This window comes from Podarcis gaigeae (genome assembly GCF_964106915.1).
Source record: "Podarcis gaigeae genome assembly, chromosome: 16".
NCBI lineage: Eukaryota > Metazoa > Chordata > Lepidosauria > Squamata > Lacertidae > Podarcis > Podarcis gaigeae.
This window is the reverse complement of record NC_139693.1, coordinates 3,855,309-3,881,539: the sequence shown is the minus strand read 5'-3', so window position 1 is coordinate 3,881,539 and position 26,231 is coordinate 3,855,309. Positions and strand designations below refer to the sequence as shown.

Below are 26,231 nucleotides of genomic sequence, written 5' to 3'. Positions count from 1 at the left end.
CTGGTAGCTTCGAGAACACTGTCCCACCATCTCGTCCTCTGTCGTCCCCTTCTCCTTGTGCCCTCCATCTTTCCCAACATCGGGGTCTGTTCCAGGGAGTCTTCTCTTCTCCTGAGGTGGCCAAAGTCTTGGAGCCTCAGCTTCAGGATCTGTCCTTCCAGTGAGCACTCAGAACTGATTTCCTTCAGAATGGAGAGGTTTGTTCTTCTTGCAGTCCATGGGACTCTCAAGAGTCTCCTCCAGCACCAGAATTCAAAAGCATCCATTCTTTGGCGATCAGCCTTCTTTATGGTCCAGCTTTCACTTCCATACATCACTACTGGGAAAACCATAGCTTTAACTATACGGACCTTTGTCGGCAAGGTGATGTCTCTGCTTTTTCAGATGCTGTCTATGTTTGTCATTGCTTTTCTCCGAAGAAGCAGGCGTCTTTTAATTTCGTGACTGCTGTCATGAGGACTATGAGGACTAGAAACTTGATATTTTACTTAAGGGATTTTGCTCAGTAGTAGGATACCTGCTCTGCATGCAGAAGGTCCCAGGTCCACTCCATCTCCAGGGAGGGCTGGGAAAGACTGTGGACAGCCAGTACGCACCGACCAGCCTTCAGGGAGTTCAGATTATGATCTGCATGCTGTCCTCCTCCATCGTAGCTGCAGAACAACCCTGTGAGGCAGGCTAGACTGGGAGAAAGAGAATGTGTTCATGACCCTCTCTTTCCTAAACCCAAACTAATGTGGAAATGTGGGGGACTGAAGACTGGAAACAAATAAAAACAGAACCTGAAATTGACTCATTTCCCCATCCTTATGCCTTGCCGGCATTTGCAGGGAGCCTGTGGAACTCCCCGTCACAGGGAAATGCTTTAATAACCTCTTCTGAATGAGCCTGTAGCATTGCCAGCAATGGATACGACGTGTTCTTTTAAAACCCCTGGGAGACATTGCTCAGCAGGTCTCGGAACAACCTCGCAGCTTGTCTTCAATTTCATGAATCTTTCAGCAGCGGATGCTTTTTGAGCACTCGCGAAGAGGTAGATTATGGGAGCTGTCGTGTTTCATGCTGACGTAATCTCGTCGCTTATAGCCTCCTTTTAGGAAGAGTAATCTCTTTTTAGAAAACGGCCCTGAAGATTTGTAATGCATAGCGGTTGTGAGTCTAAATATAAGTAATTGTACAAACTTCTGTTGCTTTTTATTCGATGTTATTTTTTTATCAGCTTCCTGTCCATGTCATTTGACACGCTGGGAGGGGATCTCATCCCTTCAAAAACAAAAAGAGAAGCCTGCTCCATATGCTTTCAATCTTTGCCTTCAGATTGCTTCTTCCTGTGTTTTAGGGGGAGAAGAACTCTGGACGCGCTCAGAGGCATTCCACTCAAGGTCTTTAAAAAATATATTATGTAAGCAACCTTCTATCCTGTTGATGAATATTTGCAAAACATCCCACATGCATACATATCTTACAAGGGTTGCAGCCAATTTAAGCTCTACTCAGAGTAGGACCATTGAACTTCATAGACCTGGTTAATTTCAGTGGGCCTACTCAATAAAAAAACATGAAAAGGGTTAGGCTGATTTTGGAAATCGGCTCTAATTATAACAATATTATTATTGCAAGCAGGCATTTAAGAAATTTAGTGAGCTGAGTGAAAAATGAAAATTCAGATAAGAGAGGCCTTTTAAAGTCTAGCGAATGTCCTACATTTAGTTTGGTAAGTCTACATTCATCGAAGCAGCACATCAAGTGCTTTTGGAAAACCAAATAATTTTAATTTTACTTTCTGAAAATGTCAGCTAATGCTAAATACTTCTACTACTAAAATTAGAATATAAATGGCAATCATTTTAATGATTTCTATGCAATTTTACGTTTTACTTACCAAGCAAAACTAAATTATATGTTGGGCAGCTTCTGTTTAAACCAGCCCTTTCCTTCGCAACAATGAGGACTGGAATCTTATTGTTCTGTTTAAGAGAAGGGCCACGCACCTCAGCAGCAGAGAACTTTATTTGGTGTACCAAAAGTCCCGGGTTCCAACTCTGGCGAATCCAAGGAGGGCTAGGAACGCCTGTCGCCCGAAACCCCCGAAAGCCACTGAGAAAACCAGCAGCCTGGATTTGTCCCTAAACAGCGAAGCAGAAGAGCCTCTAAGTTTAGTGGCAGTCTACCAGCCATGGGCATACTCAGGGGCTATCTCCCCCCCCCAATCAAGTAAATAAATAAATAAATAAATAAATAAATAAATAAATAAAAATACTGAAAGTAGAAATTGTAGAAAGATTTGCACAGGTTTCTTCTGAGCGCTTGGGGTCAAAAGAAAGTAATATAGAACAGCTGTTGTTGAGACATTTCTGCTAGACAGAGCCAGGCACAGGATAGTGACAGGTGGGTGTCCTCTCCCCCCCCCCCCATGCTACCAGCTGCTACCCTCTGCTGGTAAAAAGGTAAAGGGACCCCCGACCATTAGGTCCAGTCGTGGCCGACTCTACGGTTGCAGCGTTCATCTCGCTTTATTGGCCATGGGAGCCGGCATACAGCTTCCAGGTCATGTGGCCAGCAGGACTAAGCCGCTTCTGGCGAACCAGAGCAGCGCACGGAAACGCCGTTTACCTTCCCGCCAGAGCGGTACCTATTTATCTAATTGCACTTTGACATGCTTTCTAACTGCTAGGTTGGCAGGAGCAGGGACCGAGAAACAAGAGCTCACCTTGTTGCGGGGATTCGAACCGCCGACCTTCTGATCGGCAAGTCCTAGGCTCTGTGGTTTAACCCACAGAGCCACCCGCATCCTTACCCTCTGCTGGTAGACTGCCTCTAAACATGGAGGCTCTTCAGCACACAGAACAGATGCCCAACCGCTGGGGCTGGGCGTCAGAATCATCAAGGGAGAAAAGGATCAGGCCCAGGGCCGGATTCAGGTTTGATGAGGCCCTAAGCTACAGAAGGTAACAGGGCCCTTTCTATGTCCAGCTGTCCTTTGTCAACAACAAATTGTCGCTGTTTTTTCTGTTGAATATATGCTATATGGTAATTTATGGACCTACGATACGATAATCTTTATTGTCATTGTCCCATACAGAACAACGAAATTGAAAAAAATCTACATCAGAAATTCAAAAACCCCTAAAGCCTGCTATCCCAGCTATCCCAGCCTGGTTAGCCCCTAAAAACTCTGATACCCCATAATTGAATACAATATACTCACATAAAGACTATCTTACACTGCGTTTAAAACCAAAATCGCATTTGGATAGAAACTGTTTCTCAGGTGGATACCTAATAGGTATCTCAAGCCATTTGCACATAACAAAATATATATTTTATCAAAGTAGTTGTTGAACTGAACTACAATTAAGAAGAAGTATATTAATAGTGACATACAATTAAGAAGAAGTATATCGATAATGATAGGGATGCGGGTGGCGCTGTGGGTTAAACCACAGAACCTAGGACTTGCCGATTAGAAGGTCAGCGGTTCGAATCCCCGTGACGGGGTGAGCTCCCATTGCGCGGTCCCTGCTTCTGCCAACCTAGCAGTTCGAAAGCATGTCAAAGTGCAAGTAGATAAATAGGTATCGCTCTGGCGGGAAGGTAAACGGCGTTTCCGTGCGCTGCTCTGGTTCGCCAGAAGCGGCTTAGTCATGGTGGCCATGTGACCTGGAAGCTATACACCAGCTCCCTTGGCCAGTAAAGCGAGATGAGCACCACAACCCCAGAGTCGGCCACGACTGGACCGAATGGTCAGGGGTCCCCTTTACCTTTACCTTTATGTTAAAAGTGAAATAATTATTAAGCTCTAACGTAAAATGATTTTTTATTGATAACAAACTTAATCATGCAAACACATTGGCATTTGGCAATAGCAAAAACACAATTTAGAAACACAATTTGCAAAGACTCACAAATTGCTACAACATGAGATAATAATTGTCGGGTTTTTTATCTTATATTTTGGAAATGTGCACCCAGGTTTTTTTTCCCCTTTAATTTTTTTTGGGGCCCCCAAGAGAGTAAGGCCCTAAGCTATAGCTTGTTTAAAGGTAAAGGTAAATGGACCCCTGACCATTAGGTCCAGTCGTGTCCGACTCTGGGGTTGCGGCACTCATCTTGCTCTATAGGCTGAGGGAGCCGGCATACAGCTCAAAAGAAAGTAATATAGAACAGCTGTTGTTGAGACATTTCTGCTAGACAGAGCCAGGCACAGGATAGTGACAGGTGGGTGTCCTCTCCCCCCCCCATGCTATCAGCTGCTACCCTCTGTTGGTAAAAAGGTAAAGGGACCCCCGACCATTAGGTCCAGTCGTGGCCGACTCTACGGTTGCAGCGTTCATCTCGCTTTATTGGCCATGGGAGCCGGCATACAGCTTCCAGGTCATGTGGCCAGCATGACTAAGCCGCTTCTGGCGAACCAGAGCAGTGCACGGAAATGCCGTTTACCTTCCCGCCGGAGCGGTACCTATTTATCTACTTGCACTTTGACGTGCTTTCGAACTGCTAGGTGGGCAGGAGCAAGGACCGAGCAACAGGAGCTCACCCCGTTGCGGGGATTCGAACCGCCGACCTTCTGATCGGCAAGCCCTAGGCTCTGTGGTTTAACCCACAGCGCCACCCGCGTCCCAATAGCTTGTTTAGTTTATGCATAAATCTGGAACTGAGAGTCTTGGCATCTGCGTGATGCTGCCAGCCTGCTTTTTCTGCCAGTAGTGATGGAGAGACCTTTGGACCCCAAAGGCCGCCTGTCCTGGGTCCCTTGTTTCTGCAATGCCCCGGCCGCCCCCAAGTCAGCGCTCTTGCATCGCCTCTCCAAGGCGCACTGAAGCAGCCGGGTGTGTTGTGTGCGCGCGGGCGCGCGCGTCTCTCTCTGTATGTGGAAAGTCCTTCGGAGCATTTCCTCCTCACACGCAGCGGGGTGAAGAGCCACACCTCGTGCGCGGGGCTGGATTTCCCAAGGAAAGTTTCCATGCCAGTCTGAGCGGCTGGAGGCGAGAGAGGAAGGGGGTCGGAGGAGAAGGAGCCGCGCGCCCCAAGAAGACCTGGTAAGGCTGGATCCCCTCTTTTGCCTTTGGAAACTTTCTTCTCAGTTTTACGCCTGGTCCTCTGTGCGCGCTGGCGACTAGCGGGACAGATAACTGCGCTTCGGGTTCTGCTTTTTTGTAAAACGCCTCTGAGCTCCTCTCTTACTTCAAAGGCTCCCAAATATGTCTGTGTATTCTTGTCCCTATTTTCTTTTCTCCCCCCCCCCCAAAAAAAAGTAAACCTAGGAGGAACTGGGACCCGTGCTTTTGTCACAAATAATCTGCCTTTTGTAAGGGGAAAGCTTTTCGCGAAAGTGCAGGGAAACTCGCAAACTTAGGGCGGTGGAAGCCAACCCGGTCCTACTCGAGAGTAGACCCTGTGAAATCGAGGGGCCAGGCTCTAGCCGTTCGTTTCAAGGGGTCTACTCTGAGTAGGGCAGACTTCGGCGTTGTGTGGCCCTTCCGTGCTTGTTTTGCGAAATAAACCTTTCCATTTTCTTTTAAATCCGCTTTCGCTTCAGACCTTGGGAGATGGCGTGTCCTTCCAAAGACTCTCCCAAGTTGGGATTTATTTTTATTTTTTAGCCAAAGGAGACTCTGAGTCCCATTGATTCAGGGGGGGGGGGAATGGGTGTTAAAAATCTCTCAGCGTCCTTTGCCTAGAGGATTTTATTTTTTGAAAGCTGGTTGGCTAAATCCTTTAGCAAAATTCTCATCTTCTCTCTCTCTCTTTTAATCCCATGACATATTTTGAAAAAACTTTTTTTAAAAACTGAACCACCAACAGAAAGGAAAAAAAGAGGGGAAAGCCAAGAATTCTCTGTCTGCCTCTTAATTCTTCCCCCGCCCCTTATTTCAAACATATTTCTGGATTTTCCACTGTCTCTTGTTGGCTGGTCATAATAATTTTTTTCGTCCATAAAGCAACATTAGATCCTTGACCTCCTTCCACAAACACACACCTTTTCCTAGGGGGAAAATTACTCAGCCCAAGGCTCATTCATGCTCCTAAAGAAAGCAAAGGCCTCTGCAAAAAATTTGAATGCTTAAACCCTTTCCTAAAGTTGCCGCAACTCACAGCGGTTTTGTGTCACCTCTGGATTGTGGGGGGCAAGTGGGGCAGGTGGGTGAGAAGGTTGAAAGCCCATAGCTCAGCAAAGTGTGGGCTGAAAACATCATAATTTCTGCAAAACTGGCCCACTTCACATTAGGCCCATGGTCTTCATGTGGCTTTTGGGAAAGCGCCACAACTCTGCCGGTAAGCGGTTTTGGACTTTGGAGGGGGGGCTCAGGCAGCCTCAGCACCCCTTTCCCCATCAGCTGTAACCCTGAGCTTTTGGGGAATGGGGGTTTGGAGAGGCCCTGCTCCCCACAGCTTTCTACATCATAATTTTTAGCTCGCTCTTGAAACCCGGGGAGTTTAGCAAGATCCGAGGCCTCTCTCTGACAAAGGGAGCCAAAAAAATATTTTTGTGTGTGTGTGTACTTTTTTAAAGAAACAGTAGCCACTTCACAAAGCTTCTTACAGGCTCTTACAAAACCCTGCAAAAAGATTTCCCTCCCTCCACTCTACCCATTTCTCCCCCCCCCCCATTTCCTTTCTCTAGATTTGACTCATTCAAGTCAGAAGAAAGAAACAGGCTTGTTTTGTGCGGTTGCCTCTGTGTCTGAGAGAAAGACGAGGGCTTGTCAGCTCTGATTCTGATTCCTAGCTCTGAAGTCGGGCCACATTTTATACCTCTTCTCCTTGTGAGATTATAATTGTTTCTGAAACTCTTTGTGGGAACAGTGTATTGATGTTTTTCCCCCCATAGGGAAACACACACACAGTTTTTTGAAACAACCAACACATTGTTTCAAATTCACATCCCAAGTGTGGATCAATGTGGAAGTCTTCAACTATCAATATTTCTTTTTTAAAAATATGTTTGTTTATTGCGTTTGCGGAACGCATTTTATCTTTAAAGTGGCATGCATGGTTCCACCCCTCTCATTTTTAAACCCCACAACAACCCTCTGAGGTAGGTTAGTCTGAGGGAGGCAGGAACTAACCCCCACAATTTCACACCCAGTGATCTCCGTGGGGCCAAGTGGAAGGATGTGAGCCCTGCTCTCTCCCAGGTCCTAGCCTGACACTCTAACCACTACAGCACACTACCAATTACATCTTTTAGATGAAAATGAACCATTGTCCCCTGCACATTTTTGTAGCATCCAAAACCTTTTCAGATTCACGTCCCATGCAATGTGTGTGGAAATTATTTTTTTGGGGGCGAATTCTTTGACTTTCTTCTTTACACCCACCAATGTCTGCACACCATCCCAAAAACATTTTAACAGTGCTACCCCCATGCAAGCTTTCTTGGGTGGGTCGGAAACCCCACTGAACTCCATTGCACTTCCCTCCTGAGTAAACAGGCCTACGAAGAGGTTGCGCTGTTGATTTGGGTGCCGTTGCCGTTTTTTAACAGAGAGACAATTTGCAGTAGGCAGATAAAAAGACTGTCTTTATGCCTAGATATATATAAAAAAACAACAGAAGATGTTGAGAGGAGGGGGAAAGGGAAGAGAAATTGGAGAGACATGAGTTCTTAAAATGCAAAACTTTTCTCTTAGCTGCACAACTCTCCCAGCCAGAGCTACAAAAAAAAAAAAAATCTGTTCAGTGTCCCAAAATGAAAGGGGGGTCCATCTCTCTCCCCTCTGCAGGCACCCCAAATTACTGCATTCCTGAGCTTTTGGGGGGGGCCCTCCTTCAATATCCTCTCCGCTGTGGCACTGGATTAAAAAAAAAAAAGACGTTTAGTACTTTCGTTTCATTTTCCCCCGTGAACGAGAAGGTAAATAGCTGCTTTGGTAACATTTTCCACCCCACCTGAGCAAAGTCCTTAGAGATTTCCTCTCTCCTCTATCTGCACCCCTCACCCAAACCCCACCCCCTTCCGCTCCCCAACCCCCAGCCGCTACTTCCTAGATCTTTCTCCTCTCCTCTGAATCCCACGCCCATGACGTGAGGTCAACTGGCTTGAAGGATTTCTCAACAGACAAGTCAGGGGCCTGTTAGGGCTTGGAGTGGGAATGACATGTGCTCTGGAGGCGGGAATATGACGGATCTCTCTGCCAACGTTAGAAACTCAGATGTACACTGTATGTTAATTGCCAAACGGCACCCTAAACCTCGGTTACAGTTGCCACAACGAAATGTCTAGGCACCTTTTTTATTTTGCAATTAAATTTATTATTATTTCTTTCATTTCTATACCTCTTTATTGGGACGCTGTGGCACTAGGGATGATGTAGTCCCAAAACATCTGGAGGGCGAGTTTGCCTAGGCCTGATTTAAGCCAATCATAATATGTGGCTAATGGGATGCGGGTGGTGCTGTGGGTTAAACCACAGAGCCTAGGACTTGCCGATCCCGTTGCTCGGTCCCAGCTCCTGCCAACCTAGCATTTTGAAAGCACGTCAAAGTGCAAGTAGATAAATAGGTACTGCTCTGGTGGGAAGGTAAACAGTGTTTCTGTGCACTGCTCTGGTTCGCCAGAAGCAGCTTAGTCATGCTGGCCACATGACCCGGAAGCTGTACGCCGGCTCCCTCGGCCAGTAAAGCGAGATGAGCGCCGCAACCCCAGAGTCGGCCACGACTGGACCTAACGGTCAGGGGTCCCTTTACCTTTAATATGTGGCTAAGGAATTGACTGGGGCCGTTCAAATCTATCTGTGAAATTCTGTTTCTTCGACTCGGCTCTTAACCATCCTCTCTCAGTCCCCACTTCTAAACATCCTACATATCCCAAGGCTTCCCGCTCTGGAAACCCCATCGACATCAAATTTTCCAACCCTCGCCTTTCCCCGCGGCTTCAAATCTCCTCTCCCTCAGGGTCTCGGCTTGCAATCTTCATCCCAACCGAACCGACAGCATTCCCTTCCCTCGCAGAGTCTGGCAGCAAACATTCCGTTGCTGCTTCTTGTGTCCCTGAACAGTTGAATGTCTGGGCACTATGGGTGTAGCCAGGGGGGGCAGCTGCCCCCCAACCAAGTAAATAAAAAAAAAACTTGACGAACTGACCAACTGCGTCGCAGATAACACAGTTCTGCACCCCCTAACAGAATAATAATTAATAATAATAATTTATTATTTATACCCCACCCATCTGGCTGGGCTTCCCCAGCCACTCTGGGCGGCTTCCAACAAAATATTAAAATACAGTAATGCATCAAACATTAAAAGTCTCCCTAAACAGGGCTGCCTTCAGATGTCTTCTAAAAGTCTGGTAGTTGTTGTTCTCTTTGACATCTGGTGGGAGGGCGTTCCACAGGGCAGGTGCCACCACCGAGAAGGCCCTCTGCCTGGTTCCCTGGAACTTGGCTTCTCGCAGTGAGGAAACCACCAGAAGGCCCTCGGAGCTGGACCTCAGAGTCCGGGCAGAACGATGGGGGTGGAGACGCTCCTTCAGGTATACTGGGCCATTTAGGGCTTTAAACGTAACACTTTGAATTGCGCTCGGAAACATACTGGGAGCCAGTGTAGGTCTTTCAAGACTAGTGTTATGTGGTCTCAGCGGCCGCTCCCAGTCACCAGTCTAGCTGCCGCATTCTGGATTAGCTGTAGTTTTCTGCACCCCTAAAATAAATCGCAGCTACGCATTCAAGAGTCCCTTCGTCTTGCTGAGTGTTTTGTGCTGTTCTTCAGGGCCTTGTATCTCTCAGTTGTACCTTACAGCCGCCCCACAGGAGTAGGTCAGTATTATAGACCCCCAGATCTGAGGCAGGAGGAGTGGAGGAGACAGAGTGAGGTGCACAAGGGCAGCTGAGCAATGGGATGGCAGAGACGAGGTCCAAATCGGCGCACATAGGAGGTACTCAATTTGCCAGCCGGACTTGCAGAAAGGAACTAGGGATCTTGGTAGACCACAAGCTTAGCATGAACCGATGGTGTGATGCAGCAGCAAAAATAGCTCATGCAATTCTAGACTTGATAAACAGAAGTGTAGTGTTCAGATCAAGGGAGGAACTAGTACATGACTAGGCAAACTAAGGCTCGGGGGCCAGATCCGGCCCAATCGCCTTCTCAATCCAGCCTGCGGACAGTCCGGGAATCAGCATGTTTTTACATGAGTAGTTACAGATAGGTAGCCGTGTTGGTCTACCATAGTCAAAACAAAAAAAATTCCTTCCAGTAGCACCTTAAAGACCAACTAAGTCAGTTCTTGGTATGAGCTTTCGTGTGCATGCACACAAGAAGTGTGCATGCACACGAAAGCTCATACCAAGAACTGACTTAGTTGGTCTTTAAGGTGCTACTGGAAGGAATTTTTTTTGTTTTTACATGAGTAGAATGTGTCTTTTTATTTAAAATGCATCTCTGGGTTATTTGTGGGGCCTGCCTGGTATTTTTACATAAGTGTCCTTTTATTTAAAATGCATCTCTGGGTTATTTGTGGGGCATAGGAATTCATTCATTTTTTCCCCTTCAAAATATAGTCCGGCCCCCACAAGGCCTGAGGGACAGTGGACCGGCCCCCTGCTGAAAAAGTTTGCTGACCCCTGAACTAATACCACACTTGGCCAGACCCTTGGGGTCCCTTCTAGCCAGGCAATTCTATCATTTTGTGACTATCCGCCTCTTCGCTTAGACCACGATCCGAACCCCGCTTACCTGCAAGTAAGCCCCATTGCATTTGCCAGGACTTTGAAGTGGGACTGGGATAGCTCCATCTGTAAAGCGTGAGACTCTCAATCTTAGGGTTGTGGGTTCAAGCCTCACTTTAGGCAAAAAAATTTTTTAAATTTTATTTTATTTCTATACCGCCCTATACCCATAGGAAATTCTGCATTTCAAGGGGTTGGACTAGATGACCCTGAGGGTCCCTTTGAATTCTCTTGAGTCGTATGTCTGTGGAAGCAGAGCAGAGCCACAAATCGGTAGACTTTTTCTCCGTGAATTTGCCTGGTGGTTGCTCTTTTAAAGCTGTCCCAGTTGCTTCTTGTGGCAGGGAGTTCCACAGTTTGACTACGCCACCTTTCCTCCAAGGAGCTCTCCATGGCGTATGCGGATTTTGGAGGTGGTTGTGCACATGGCTTGTCCTCACCGTGACCCTGTGAGGTAGGTCAGGCCATGACTGGCCCTGGAGCTTCATGGCTGAAGGAGATGGATAAATAAAACTTTATTCACATTAGCCAATGGCTATAGCAACAGTAAAACATTACAGTATACGCAGAAATCTGATATAAAAGCACAATTTAAAGTCCTGAATCAGCCATCAGTTTGTTGTTGTTTAGTCGTTTAGTCGTGTCCGACTCTTCGTGACCCCCTGGCACTCCTGTCTTCCACTGCCTCCCGCAGTTTGGTCAAACTCAAGCTGGTAGCTTCGAGAACACTGTCCCACCATCTCGCCCTCTGTCGCCCCCTTCTCCTTGTGGCCTCCATCTTGCCCAACATGAGGGTCTTTTCCAGGGAGTCTTCTCTTCTCATGAGGTGGCCAAAGGCTTGGAGCCTCAGCTTCAGGATCTGTCCTTCCGGTGAGCACGCAGGGCTGATTTCCTTCAGAATGGAGAGGTTGGATCTTCTTGCAATCCATGGAACTCTCAAGATTCTCCTCCAGCACCAGAATTCAAAAGCATCCATTCTTTGGCGATCAGCCTTCTTTATGGTCCAGCTCTCACTTCCATACATCACTACTGGGAAAACCATAGCTTTAACTATAGGGACCTTTGTTGGCAAGGTGATGTCTCTGCTTTTTAAGATGCTGTCTAGGTTTGTCATTGCTTTTCTCCCAAAGCAGTTAGTGGCCCTTATTCTGATCAGCCCTGCTATGAACCTAGCAACGTTCGCTGTTATCTGCTCATTTTGATCTGATAGAAGAAAGGACATTGCGGCAGTGGCTGAGCGCCCTGGGATGGTTAGTACGAGTGGGGTGATGATCTTGTTCCTCAGGTCTTTGTAGAGAGTACAGGACAGGAGGACGTGGGCCGCTGTTTCGGTGCTGCCATCTCCACAGGGGCAAAGACGTTTCTCAGGCCGGATCTTTGGGAATCGACCCTCAAGTACTGCAGATGGCAAAACATCCAGTCTTGCAAGTGTAGAAGCACGTCTGTATTTTGGGATAATAAGTTTGAGCAGATATGGGGCCAGAGAATCAAAATGGAGAGGTGGAAAATGAACATACCAAGGGCAGAATTTCCTTATACAGTGGTACCTTGGTTTAAGAACTTAATTCGTTCCGGAGGTCCGTTCTTAACCTGAAACTGTTCTTAACCTGAAGCACCACTTTAGCTAATGGGGTCTCCTGCTGCTGCCACACAGTTTCTGTTCACATCCTGAAGCAAAGTTCTTAACCCGAGGTAATATTTCTGGGTTAGTATAGTCTGTAACCTGAAGCATCTGTAACCTGAAGCGTCTGTAACCCGAGGTACCAGTGTTGTGGCCTGGTTGTTCTGGTGCTCGATATCTTTTAGACGTCGACCAGTTAGACTATTTGCTTTAGTGGGGTCCATGGCTGAAGGAGGATTTGAACCCAGGACCTGGTCCCAACACACCAGCCGCTATGTCAGGGATAGGGATAGGAGAGGCAAGCCTTTCAATGAAAGCCTGGCTTAGTATTGCCGTCAGAGTGACTAGGCCTCCCTTTGCTGCTAAAAGGAAATCTCTCTCTCTCTCTCTCTCTCTCTCTCTCTCTCTCTTCTTTCTGCCTCACTCAAGGCCCTTTTCCTTCCTAGCCTGTACCTCCGTCGTCTTCCCTCCCGCCCCCCTGTGATGAAGGCTCCCTTTGTCTGGAGCATGCAAGGCAACAAGGCGGATGTCTTGGCTGAGATGCCTCTGAAGACGCTGCCTCTGACTCACCCCCCCCCCCTTGGGAAGGGTTAATTGCATCAGGACCTTTCTGCTGAGATGTCTGCATTGCAGATTCGTGCAAACTTGAAAATCAAAATGCATGCCTCTTTGGTCCTCCTTTGTTAGGCGGGTTAGGCTGGGGACATACTGACGAAGCTGACTGCCAAGGGATTCGGGGCAAAGGGAAAGGAAGGGCTTCTTCACGCAACACAAGACTTAAACTGTGGAACTCCCTGCCACAGGAAGCGGCGATGGGCAGTTTTAAAAGAGGGCTGGGCAAATTTGTGGAGGGGAGGAGGCTGTCGAAAGCTACTTGCCGCAATGGTTAGTAGTTTACCCCTTAATTTACACCCTTAATCTACAGTTTCCAAAATTTTCAGGGATGCTGTAAATGTGATTTCAAGGCATGGCATGGATGTGACTTAATAGCCGCTGACAGATCATCTTCCCCTGTGAATTGGCCCAGGTTTAATAATAATAATGATAATAATTTATTATTTGTACCCCGCCCATCTGGCTGGGTTTCCCCAGCCACTCCAGGCGGCTTCCATAAAGACCAAAAATGCATTAAGATGTCACACATTAAAAGCTTCCCTAAACAGGGCTGCCTTCACATGTCTTCTAAAAGCTTGGTAGTTATTTTTCTCTTTGACATCTGGTGGGAGGGCGTTCCACAGGGTGGGTGCCACCACCGAGAAGGCCCTCTGCCTGGTTCCCTGTAACTTGGCTTCTCGCAGCGAGGGAACCGCCAGAAGGCCCTCGCGCTGGATCTCACTGTCCGGGCAGAACGATGGGGGTGGAGATGCCCCTTCTGGTATACTAGACTGAGGCCATTTAGGGCTTTCAAGGTCAGCACCAACACTTTGAATTGTGCTCGGAAACATACTGGGAGCCAATGTAGTTCTCTCAGGACTGGTGTTCTGTGGTCTCGGCGGCCGCCCGAGTCATTCTGGATTAGTTGTAGTTTCTGGGTCACCTTCAAAGGTAGCCCCACATAGAGCGCATTGCAGTAGTCCAAGCGAGAGATAACCAGAGCATGTGTCACTCTGGCAAGACAGTCCGTGGGCAGGGAGGGTCTCATCCTGCGTACCAGATGGAGCTGGTAAACAACTGCCCTGGACACAGATTTGACCTGCGCCTCCATGGACAGCTGTGAGTCCAAAATGACTCCCAGGCTGCGCACCTGGTCCTTCAGGGACACAGTTACCCCATTCAGGACCAGGGAATCCTCCACACCTGCCTGCCCCCTGTCCCCCCACAAAAAGTACTTCCGTCTTGTCAGGATTCAACCTCAATCTGTTAGCAGCCATCCATCCTCCAACCGTCTCCAGACACTCACACAGGACCGTCATAGCCTTCACTGGTTCTGATGTGAAAGAGAGGCAGAGCTGGGTGTCATCCGCATACTGATGGACACCCAGCCCAAACCCCCTGATGATCTCTCCCAGCGGCTGCATGTAGATGTTGAAAAGCTTTCCAAGCCGTCCACACGAGGCCACGGGAGAGAGGAGGTGGGCGGGAGCAGGGGGCGGCAAGGCGTGTGAGTTGCAGCGAGGCACCTTGTGACCAGACCGCAGATGCCGTGTGTGACCAACAGAACCCAAAATAACCTCTTTGCAGAAGTGCCTGGGGTCTGGGCGGAAAACCCGGCTTTCGGTCAGTGCTGTCGCTGGAATCTTAAAACCTCGGTCAGGCGCCCACCATCTGCGGCTAGCAGCTCTTGAGATCTCATCCTCCCCAGACAAAAATTAATTCTGCAGTGGGAAGAATCACTGTGTATATCTGTTTTCCTTTAAGGCAGCGGTTCTCAACCTGTGGGTCCCCAGATGTTGTTGGACTACAACTCCCATCACCCCTAGCTAGCAAGGCCAGAGCTCAGGGATGATGGGAGTTGTAGTCCAACAACATCTGGGGACCCTTGGTTGAGAACCGCTGCAAGGTCTGCCTGTCTGTCTGTCTGTCTACCTACCTAAAGGCAAAGGTAAAGGGACCCCTGACCATTAGGTCCAGTCGTGGCCGACTCTGGGGTTGCGGCGCTCATCTCGCTTTATTGGCCGAGGGAGCCGGCGTACAGCTTCCGGGTCATGTGGCCAGCATGACTAAGCCGCTTCTGGCGAACCAGAGCAGCGCACGGAAACGCCGTTTACCTTCCCGCTGGAGTGGTACCTATTTATCTACTTGCACTTTGACGTGCTTTTGAACTGCTAGATTGGCAGGAGCAGGGACCAAGCAACGGGAGCTCACCCCGTCGCGGGGATTCGAACCGCCAACCTTCTGATCGGCAAGTCCTAGGTTCTGTGGTTTAACCCACAGCGCCACCCACGTCCCACCTACCTACCTATCATCTATCTATCTATACCTACCTACCTAGCATCTATCTATCTATCTATCTATCTATCTATGTATCTATCTATCATCTATCATCTATCTATCTATATCTATCTATCATCTATCTATCTATCTATCTATCTATCTATCTATCTATCTATCTATCTATCTATCATCTATCTCTCTCTCTCTATCATCTATCTATCATCTATCTATCTATCTATCTATCTATCTATCTATCTATCATCTATCTATCTATCTATCGTCTATCTATCTATCATCTATCTATCTATCTATCTATCATCTATCTATCTATCTATCTATCTATCTATCATCTAATCTATCTATCATCTATCTATCTATCTATCTATCATCTATCTATCTATCATCTATCTATCTATATCTATCTATCTATCTATCTATCTATCTATCTATCTATCTATCATCTATCTCTCTCTCTCTATCATCTATCTATCATCTATCTATCTATCTATCTATCTATCTATCTATCTATCTATCATCTATCTATCTATCTATCGTCTATCTATCTATCATCTATCTATCTATCTATCATCTATCTATCTATCTATCGTCTATCTATCTATCATCTATCTATCTATCTATCTATCTATCTATCTATCTATCATCTATCTATCTATCTATCTATCTATCTATCTATCTAATCTATCTATCTATCATCTATCTATCTATCTATCTATCTATCTATCTATCTATCTATCATCTAATCTATCTATCATCTATCTATCTATCATCTATCTATCTATCATCTATCTATCTATATCTATCTATCTATCTATCTATCTATCTATCTATCTATCTATCTATCATCTATCTCTCTCTCTCTATCATCTATCTATCATCTATCTATCTATCTATCTATCTATCTATCTATCTATCTATCTATCATCTATCTATCTATCTATCGTCTATCTATCTATCATCTATCTATCTATCTATCTATCTATCTATCTATCTATCTATCTATCATCTATCTATCTATCTATCTATCTATCTATCTATCTATATCTATCTATCATCTATCTATCTATCTATCTATCTATCTATCTATCTATCTATCATCTAATCTATCTATCATCTATCTATCTATCTATCTATCTATCATCTATCTATCTATCATCTATCTATCTATATCTATCTATCTATCTATCTATCTATCTATCTATCTATCTATCTATCTATCTATCTATCTATCATATCTATCATATCTATCATCTATCTATCTGTCATCTATCTATCTATCTATCTATCTATCTATCTATCATCTATCATCATCATCCCTTGGTATTGATAAAGAGGAAATGGCTGTGATTTGGAAATTCACCAGAGTTCGGGGAGAAGAGATTGTGTGTTTGTATTTGTGCTCCTGATGTTATATCGGGGAGGTTAGATGTGATCTTGCTCTCAGTCCTTTTTGCACTTGCAAAAGTTTCCAGGTGGACAGACCACTTCATTTCCACTTGGTGTCTGTCTCATTGCTTGCTGCTTAAAATCCAGCTGTTTTTCACCCCTCAAACGTTCCCGTTTATCTTGCGACTAAATTTGGTCGCGCCACGCACACAGTTACATGTCCGTAAGAACATCAGGAGAGCCCTACAGCTGGATTAGGCCAAAGGAGGCCCATCTGTTCCCGCGTTCTGGTCTCACCGTGGCCAAATACCCTAAAGAACCTGGAGGACTAGATAGACTGCCTCTGGAGCTGGAGGTTCCATACGAACCTCAGGAGAGCCTTGCTTCTGGATCAGACCAATGGACCAGCTAATCCCAACATCCTCTCCTCTCAGGGTCCACCCAGGTGCTTGTGGGAAATCCATTTGCAGGATCTGAGCACACAAGCACTCTCCCCTCCTGCAATTTCCAGTCCTCTCCCCCTCCACGAATTTGCCAATTCCTCTTTTAAAGCCATCCAGCTCTCCCTTCCATACATCACTACTGGGAAAACCAGAGCTTTTACTATAGGGACCTTTGTTGGCAAGGTGATGTCTCTGCTTTTTAAGATGCTGTCTAGGTTTGTCATTGCTTTTCTCCCCAGAAGCAGGCATCTTTTAATTTCGTGGCTGCTGTCACCAGATAAACATAGGAGAAAAAAAAGATTAACAATAATAAAAACAAACAAAGAATAAAAGAAAAAGAGAAAAAAGAAAAAAGATACATACAGCATATTGCCACTTAATTAATTAAAATTAAGTACCATCCACCTTCATAAACATAGTACAGTATTTGACTTCCTCGAAACTCTTCCATCCAAATTTCTTAGTAATTATATGTAGCAGTTTCCAGTATCAGTGTTTCAAAAGACCATATCACAGTCCTAATCATATTATATAACTTTCCTTATCGTACATTTTCTTATTTATAAATTTAATTCCAGTTTAATCCTAGGTCTGATTGTTTCTTTCAAGTGGTTACATATCTTTAATATTACAATATTTATTCAAATAGTCTTTAAATTTCTTCCAGTCTTCTTCCAACCACTTCTGTATTGTCTGCATACTGGCTGGCAGCAGCGGCTCTCCTGGCATTCGGACAGGGCTCTCCCTCCCAGCCCTACTGGAGAAGCCAATGGCGGGTCGAACCTTCTACATGCCATGCAGCTGCTCTAGCCACTGAGCCACAGCCCTTTCCCCCTACGGCTGCGCGGACTCAGCCCTCGTTGGACAGTGCCTGACGTTTTTCCACTGCTCCTCTCCTGCCCACGGGGCCAAGGGCCTCTGCCCCATAAGTCCAACCCGCCCCACATCAAGCCGCTGGGTGCCCAGCCCCGCTTTCCTCGCAGGCTTGAAACCGAGAAGGTGCCTGTCTTGCTCTGGACGTGAGCCTCCCTGCCGACTCTGTGCACATCCTGTTTTCGTCCGACACTCGATCCCTTCCGAGAGCGAAGCCACCAGAGATTTGTTTTTTAAGAAGAGAGAAAGAAAGGGGGGCAGCCGAGGTTAAGGAAGTGAAATATCAGCCGTTGGGTTTCCTGGCCCCCTCGGGCGGCGTTGGTGCCGAACGAAAGGGGGCAGCCTGTTTTTATTTTCGTCTCCTGCCTTTTACTCCGAGGGGCTCGAGGCCCCATCCCAATTTAAACAGGCCTGGGATCCGCTGGTGAAAACGGGGCAATAATTTTAACAAATACGTTTAATCCCCTTGACAAAACTGTGAGGTAGGTCAGGCTGAGAGGCAGCGACTGGCCTCCTAGGTTACCCCCGTTTTGCTTCGTGGCTGATCGGGGATTTGAACCCAGATCCTGGCCCGACACTTACTTACTTATTTATTTATTTATTTATTTATTTATTTATTTATTTATGATACAGTAAGAAAAAACAAAAAACACAAATACAGTGGTACCTCGGGTTAAGTACTTAAGTCATTCCAGAGGTCCGTTCTTAACCTGAAACTGTTCGTAACCTGAAGCACCACTTTAGCTAATGGGGCCTCTTTCTGCCGCCGCCTCGCGATTTCTGTTCTCATCCTGAAGCAAAGTTCTTAACTTGAGGTACTATTTGTTTTTCAAATGTTCTTTGAAAACCTCCCATTTTGAGACAAATTCCTGCTTCGATTTATTCTTTATTTTTTTTCCGATAGACCGTCTAATTTGGCGTATTCTGCCAGCTTTTGGATCCCATCTTGTATAGAGGGGATTTCATTACTCTTCCGTTTTGCCGCGGTCAGAACTCTCGCTGCCGCCGCCGCATATAAAAAGATACCCTTCCTCTTTTGCGGAATATTCCTGGTCCGACAATCTTAGCCGCTAGGTCACACTAGTTCTTAGAGTGGGGTTTCAAAAAAATGTGTGTTTACAGGGAAGCCAGGCTGGGTTGGCCCTAGAGTAGGACCAATGGGGCACTGCCCCACAGCTTTGGTCTGCCCTCTGCCAGCCCTCGCTTGCTTGCCTTCCTACTGACAACCAGTTTTGGGGGTGTCCTTGCTTGCCAGTTTCCTCCTCTACTGTCTCAGTGTTGCCCCTTCTGGAAGCTAGCAGCTAGGAAGGGGTCAGGGGTAAAAGCAGAATGGGGTGGCTCTGCCCGCTATTGCCTCTGGCGCCCCCTACTGCCAGGCTCCCCACCTCCCACCCCATCACGCCCAATGGGACACCATGCAAGGAAGAGATTTGGAGAATCTCCCCAAATTACTGTATTTTTCGCTCCATAAGATGCACTTTTTTCTTCCTAAAAAGTAAGAGCAAATGCATGGTCCCTGGAGCCGAATTGCCCAGGGGCGAAAAACAGATCATGCTTTTTTTTCTTTTTTTCTTTTTTTGAAAGAGGGAAGTGGGTGTTGAACAAAACTGCTGATCGTTTGCTGATCAAGGAGAGAGATAAGGGACGCTAGAGATAAAGGAGGCTGCCTGGGAGGGGGGAGGTAAAGACAGCGAACTTGCAAGGAGAGGAGACAGGAAGATGAAAGCAATGAGGAGAGAAATTAGAAGAAAAGGAGGAGCAAAAAACTGCTCCAGTTAAGGAAAAGACACTAAGGCAAACAAGAGGGAAGGGAGTATTGAAAGGAAACAGCTAATCAGCAAGCGATCAGGAGGGAGATAAGGGATGCTAACGATAAAGGAGGCTGCCTGGGAGGGGGGAGGTAAAAACCCATGGATCCTCAGGATTTTTACATTGGGTCACCCAAAATTCACCATCAGATCACATAGCATGTCCATGGCTACAGCCTGCACCAAAAAAAATCACGCACCCAGTGTTGCGTGGCACAAAAACGTGGTTACAAAGCACGGATCCACATGGATCTTCAGGATTTTTGCATTGGGCTACCCCAAATTGCATGTCAAATCACATGTCTGTGGCCACAGCATGAACCACAAAAATCATACGTCCACTGTTTCGTTCAGAATATTTGTTTTCCTCCTCTAAAAACTAGGTACATCTTATGGTCAGGTGCGTCTTATGGAGCGAAAAATATGGTACTTTCCTTTTGCAGTCCTCTTCGGTGCCCTTCTTGGGCGCGTCTTCCAGACCAGGATGTGCTTTTGAATTCTTGAAGCTGGTTCTCGCTTCGCTGGCGGAGGCTGGAGGGGTGTTTGAGAGTGGGAGAGAAGGGATGGGGTATCAAAATCTCTGGCTTCTGCCTGGCCAGAATGCGGCCCCTGGAACGTCGCCCCCGGGAGAATGTGCGGCCCCCTTGTCCCGGGCTCACCTCTCAAGCCAAGTCTCTTCTTTCAAATGCTACATCATTTTATTATGTTTATTATGATTATTATTATTATTGCCACATGTTGTAATGACTGGTGTTTATTTTTACACTGTAATGAGACTGCTTTTTATCGTGGGTTTTAATTAGGGACGTTCATATTTTGAGCTTTGTGTAATTGGCTTTTAGTCTCCGTTAACGGTAGCCTAGTTCAGAGGACCGCTTTGGCTTCAAGCAGCGTATATGTTAAGGAAGAAGAATAAACACAGGTTATATACATATTGATATATATCTATATGTCTATAATCTATAGTTATCTCTCTGTATATCTGTATATGTGTGTATGTATCTATATATCTACATACAAACACACACAATTGCTGTGTCGACCCAAATCCTCCTCAAAAATATACGCCTATTGAAATTTATTTTTTATTTTTAAATTTTATTTATTCAGTTTATATACACCTTTTATCAGGGCGGTGTGCAACATTAAAAACACATTACAGAACATCAGTGATTAAAAACATAATAGAAAACATACTGACAGCCTAATAATAATAATAATAGAATTGGCGCCATGACTAAGGCCTCATCTTCATTATATGTTTATTTATTTTTTAAATAATATTTATTAAAATTTTAAAGGTTAGAAAAATGAAAAATAAAAATACCACATTAAACAAAATTAAAACAAAAATAAAACAACACATCACAATATGAAAAAACAGAAAAATAAAATCCATTAAACAGAAACAAAAACGCAAAGAAAAATACAGCAAATCTTCTCGTTACTTATCTTTCATTATTTCCTTGACCTCCTCACACCTCCCTTTTTTGTATTCTAGATCAAATATCCATTTCAGCAAATCCTTTCCGTCTTTTAAAATTTTAGTCCTGTAAATTATCTTAATATGATGTAACTTTACTTTTCCTCCTTTCACCAATTAACAGTCAGTTATTCCCAAATCCTTTATATCATTCCTGCTAAAATCATACAATATTATTCCAACATCCTTCTAACAGTTCTTAATTTTACAATGTTTCTGTAAATAGTCTTTAAATTTCTTCCAATCTTCCTCCACCGACTCTTCTCCCTGGTCTCGGATTCTGCCAGTCATTTCCGCAAGTTCCATGTAGTCCATCACCTTCATCTGCCCTTTATTATACGTTTAAAGCAGTATCATCCCAATTTAAAGTTATGTTCTCCTGCAAAGCATCCTGGGAACTGTAGTTTTCACCGGGCGCTGCGACTCCTTAGGACCCCCCATTCCCCACACAAAGCTACGATTCCCAGAGCGGTTTAACACTTCCCATTACTGTGATTTTATTGGTGTTAGCCGCCCTGAGCCCGGCTCTGGCCGGGGAGGGCGGGGTATAAATAATATTTATTATTATTATTATTATTATTATTATTATTATTATTACAGTGGTACCTCAGGATGCAAACGGGATCCATTCTGGAGCCCTGTTCGCATCCTGAAGCGAACGCAACCTGCGACTGTATGGGTCATGATTCGCCGCTTCTGTGCATGCACGTGACGTCATTTTGACCGTCTGCGCATGTCGCTGCGGAGCGCAACCCGAAAGCGCTCATCCTGAAGCATATTCAACCCGAGGTATGACTGTACAGCGGTACCTCGGGTTAAGTACTTAATTCGTTCCAGAGGTCCATTCTTAACCTGAAACTGTCCTTAACCTGAAGACCACTTTACCTAATGGGGCCTCCTGCTGCAGCCGTGCCGCCAGAGCACAATTTCTGTTCTCATCCTGAAGCAAAGTTCTTAACCCGAGGTACTATTTCTGGGTTAGCGGAGTCTGTAACCTGAAGCTTATGTAACCCGAAGTGTCTGTAACCTGAGGTACCACTGTATTACAATGCCATTTTAAACATATGGCACAGATGGGTCCTAAACGAACACCATTTGTTTTGATGGATCTGCTTTGGCTAGGACATAGTAAGATCCCATTCTGAGGGAAACTGTATCTCGTCGGCGAGCCAGATTCTTACGTTAACACCCACCTTGCGGGCCGGCTTGGGCAGGCGGGCGGGACCACAGCCCTGCCAATCACAGTCGCCTGGCAGCCTGACCCCAAAGCGACATCGCCAGCCCTGCACACCTGATGCAGGTGGCAGGTGTGGCTACGCAAACTCCTCTTTCACCGCCGAATTCCTGCCTCCAAAAAGAGCCCGCCTGGCTTCCCACTTCTCAGGTTCCTTCTTATTTATTTTTTTGCCGCCCCACCCTGGTCCAGGTGGAGAGATGAGTCAGAGGTGAGCAGGTTGAGGCAGGAAGGTGAGTCAGTTTGGGCCAGGAGGGCTGGCCTTCGCCTCGGGGAGGCCGGTCGTGCCAGGGCAGGTCGGATCCGTCCTTCCCCGCCTCCCTGTAACATGGCAGTTACTTCTCCTCTCTGAAACGAGGGCAGATGGGGCTTTTTGGAGAGGCGAGCCGGTGGGAATAAATGCCTGCATGAACACTGCTTTATTTCCTTCGTGTGATGCTTTTGAATTCTGGTGCTGGAGGAGACTCTGGAGAGTCCCATGGACTGCAGGAAGATCTAACCTCTCCATTCTGAAGGAAATCAGCCCTGAGTGCTCACTGGAAGGACAGATCCTGAAGCTGAGGCTCCAAGACTTTGGCCACCTCATGAGAAGAGAAGACTCCCTGGAAAAGATCCTGATGTTGGGAAAGATGGAGGGCACAAGGAGAAGGGGATGACAGAGGACGAGATGGTGGGACAGTGTTCTCGAAGGTACCAGCATGGGTTTGACCAAACTGTGAGAGGCAGTGGAAGACAGGAGTGTCTGGTGTGCTCTGGTCCAGGGGGTCACGAAGAGGCGGACACCACTAAACGACTAAACAACAACAACAACCATAATAATAATGAATTTTATTTATACCCCGCCCTCCCCAGCCAAAACCGGGCTCAGGGCGGCTAACACTAGATATAAAACAATTGATTGAAATACAACTTTAAAAAACAAGATTAAAATACAACATTAAAATGCAGCCTCATTTCAGCAGAAACTCAAAAACTTTTTGGGGAATGAAAACGTCAAGTCTTCACCAAGGCTAACTATCCAGTCTGGTCCTGCGTGGGCCAGAAAAAAGCCAGGAAAGTCCCCAAATAGGAGTTCCATCGCAAAAGGAAAAAGGGGAAGGGGATCAAGTTGATTCCAAGCCAAAGGCCAGGTGGAAGAACTCTGTTTTACAGACCCTGCGGAAAGAAATCAGATCCTGCAGGGCCCTGGTCTCAGGAGACAGAGCGTTCCACCAGGCAGGAGCCAGTGTTGAAAAGGCCCTGCTCTGGTTGAGGCTAATCTGACTTCCTTAGGATCCGGGACCACTAGGGTGTTGCTATTTATGGACCTTAAGGTATTCATTGAGTGTACTATCTGATAGTGGCATGGGTGTCTCTGAGCATGTGCAAATGGCATGTTTTCGTTTCCCGCTGAGCCCAGGGGTTGGCCCTTGCGGGTCAAAGACCGAAGACCCAGGAGATTTCAACTAAACATTAGGAAGAGCTTTCCGATGGCAAGAGCTGTTTGAGACAACCTCGGAAGGTTGTTCTACTCTCCTTCCTTGGAGGTTATTAAACAGAGTTTGGATGGCCATCTTTCAATGATTCTTTAGCTGTGAGACTCCTGAAGCGCTGGACAAGATCACCCATGAGGCCCAACCCTACAATTCTATGATTCGGTCCACCTGCCTACTGACCCCCTTGCCTCTCTTTGCTCCAGACGTAGCCATAGCCTCTCCCATCATCTGGGACTGGCCTTCGCGAGTCAGAGTCCAGATTTATTGACTGATTTTGTAAAAATAAAAAAATGTATACCTCTTGCTCGCTCAAAACAACAGTCTCAAAGCGGTTTCCTGGGAAAACAAATTACTAATAAAACAATGGAGTTAGTGGTGAAAAACATTTGAACAATCATTAAAAACCTACGAGCCACAAACAGCTTAAAACACACGTCAACGTTCTACACATCTGGGTAGTCTTGCCAGAACAAAAATGTTTTTAGCAGGAGCCAAAGAGAGCTCAGTGAAGTTGGCTGGCTGAAGTCAATGGCATAGCTGTCTTTTCTTGCGAGGAATCCTATTCGGAATAAGGGAATTTCCCTTAAAAAAAGGAAAACGTTGACAGCTATGCAATGGGAAGGGAGTTTGCAAAGATTCAAGACTCTATCTATCTATATCTATCTATCTATCATCTATCTATCTATCTATCATCTATCTATCTATCTATCTATCTATCTATCTATCATCTATCTATCTATATCTATCTATATCTATCTATCTATCTATCTATCTATCTATCTATCTATCATCTATCTATCTATATCTATCTATATCTATCTATCTATCTATCTATCTATCTATCTATCTATCTATCATCTACCTATCTATCATCTGTCTATATGTCTATCATCTACTTACCAACCTACCTACCACCTATCTAATCTCTATGTCTCATAGATAAGCTTGGAAGTGTTCTCATGGCACCCGATGCCCAAATCCACTTTTTCCTTTCCTTTCTCTGAGACGTTTACCGCTATTCTGAAGCAAAACCCAACACGGCGGACAGCACTGATTGGCCAGCGCCCGGGTTGTCACCGACATGATGCTGAGCCCCTGGAGTGGTTTTGCAACCTTAGGAAACCTGTACAGAGACAGACCCTTGGCCTATCTAATACAGTACTGTCCACACTGATTGGCAGCAGCTGGAGAAACCACTGGGAAATCGAACCCGGATCTTCCTGCACACCACTGACCCACGACCCTTCCCCATTCGGTGCTTCCTTTCGTCTCCGTTTCAACATCCCCCTGTTCTTTCTTTGGTGCCAATTTTAACTGCAATCATTGGATTTGATTTTAGGTTTAACACGCTGGGTGGCTTAAGGTTTTACTGGTTCGTTGGTATTTTAAGGGTTCGTTTGATGACAAGCCGGGTATTTTGGGAGGTGCCTCTGGCTTGACCCAGAAAGGTGGACGGGAAATATTTCAAACAGATAAATATAGCCGCTGCAGCAAGGGGAGTTGCAGCCTTCCAGCTGTCTCTTCTGGTTAGCCCAAAAGAGCTGCAGCTTGGAGGTGCGGGGTTTTAGAATCAGAGAATCACAGAATTGTAGTCTTGGAAAGGCTTGTTACATTTTATTTTATTTTATTTTATAAAATGTATACGGCGCTCAACTGCAGGAACAACAACCCTCAAAGCAGTTTACAAAGATAATAAACAATAGAATTATCAGTAAATTTTAAAAAATACCTTCAGAACATTAAAAAAAATAAAATCATAGAATCATAAAAACTGATCAAAACATACATCCACATTTTTTTCAGGTTTCTTTTTCTTTTATTTCAAGGTTCTAAGTTATAGTTTATCACTCAACAATTTTCTTTATTCTGCCATGCTGTCTTCCCGCTCACTCTCCCTCGATATTTATAATCACGATTGCAGACAATTGTGTCTTAAAATTCCACCATATCCAGTTTCACCCTCTTTAATGGGTTTCTTAAAATATTCTGCTGTTTTTTTCTTAAACTTCAAACCCCGCTGTGGATTTCACATATGGGAAATTATTTTTTCAATAGGCTAGAAAAAATCTTCCAGTCCACCTTGAAAGAGTCTGGATTTGTGTCTCGTATACATATTCTCCATGTCTGGGGAAGCCCGTCTCAATAAAAAACCTTTTTAGCAGGCACCGAAAAGAGTGCAGTGAAGACATCTGCCTGATATCAAGAGGCAAGGAGTTCCGTAGGCGCTGCCCCATTAAAAGATCAATTTCCTTACAAATGTGGAACGGGTGTTATGTGGCACCTGTTGTTGTTGTTGTTGTTGTCGTCTGTGGGTGACCTTGGACTAGCCTGTCTCCCAGCCTAGCC

The 26,231-nt window shown here is 45.7% G+C and overlaps 1 protein-coding gene across 2 annotated transcripts in view; it reads left to right on the top strand.

Moving 5' to 3' along the window:
* Positions 1-4,813: 4,813 nt before the first annotated feature.
* Positions 4,814-26,231, top strand: part of CDC42SE1 (CDC42 small effector 1) — a 39,712-nt gene continuing 18,294 nt past the window's right edge. The window contains exon 1 of one of the 2 annotated variants that reach the window (XM_083716222.1): positions 4,814-5,039. The gene's annotated coding sequence lies outside the window, so the exon portion shown is untranslated. The remainder of the gene's footprint in view (positions 5,040-26,231) is intronic. The other variant, XM_083716223.1, reaches the window with a different exon arrangement.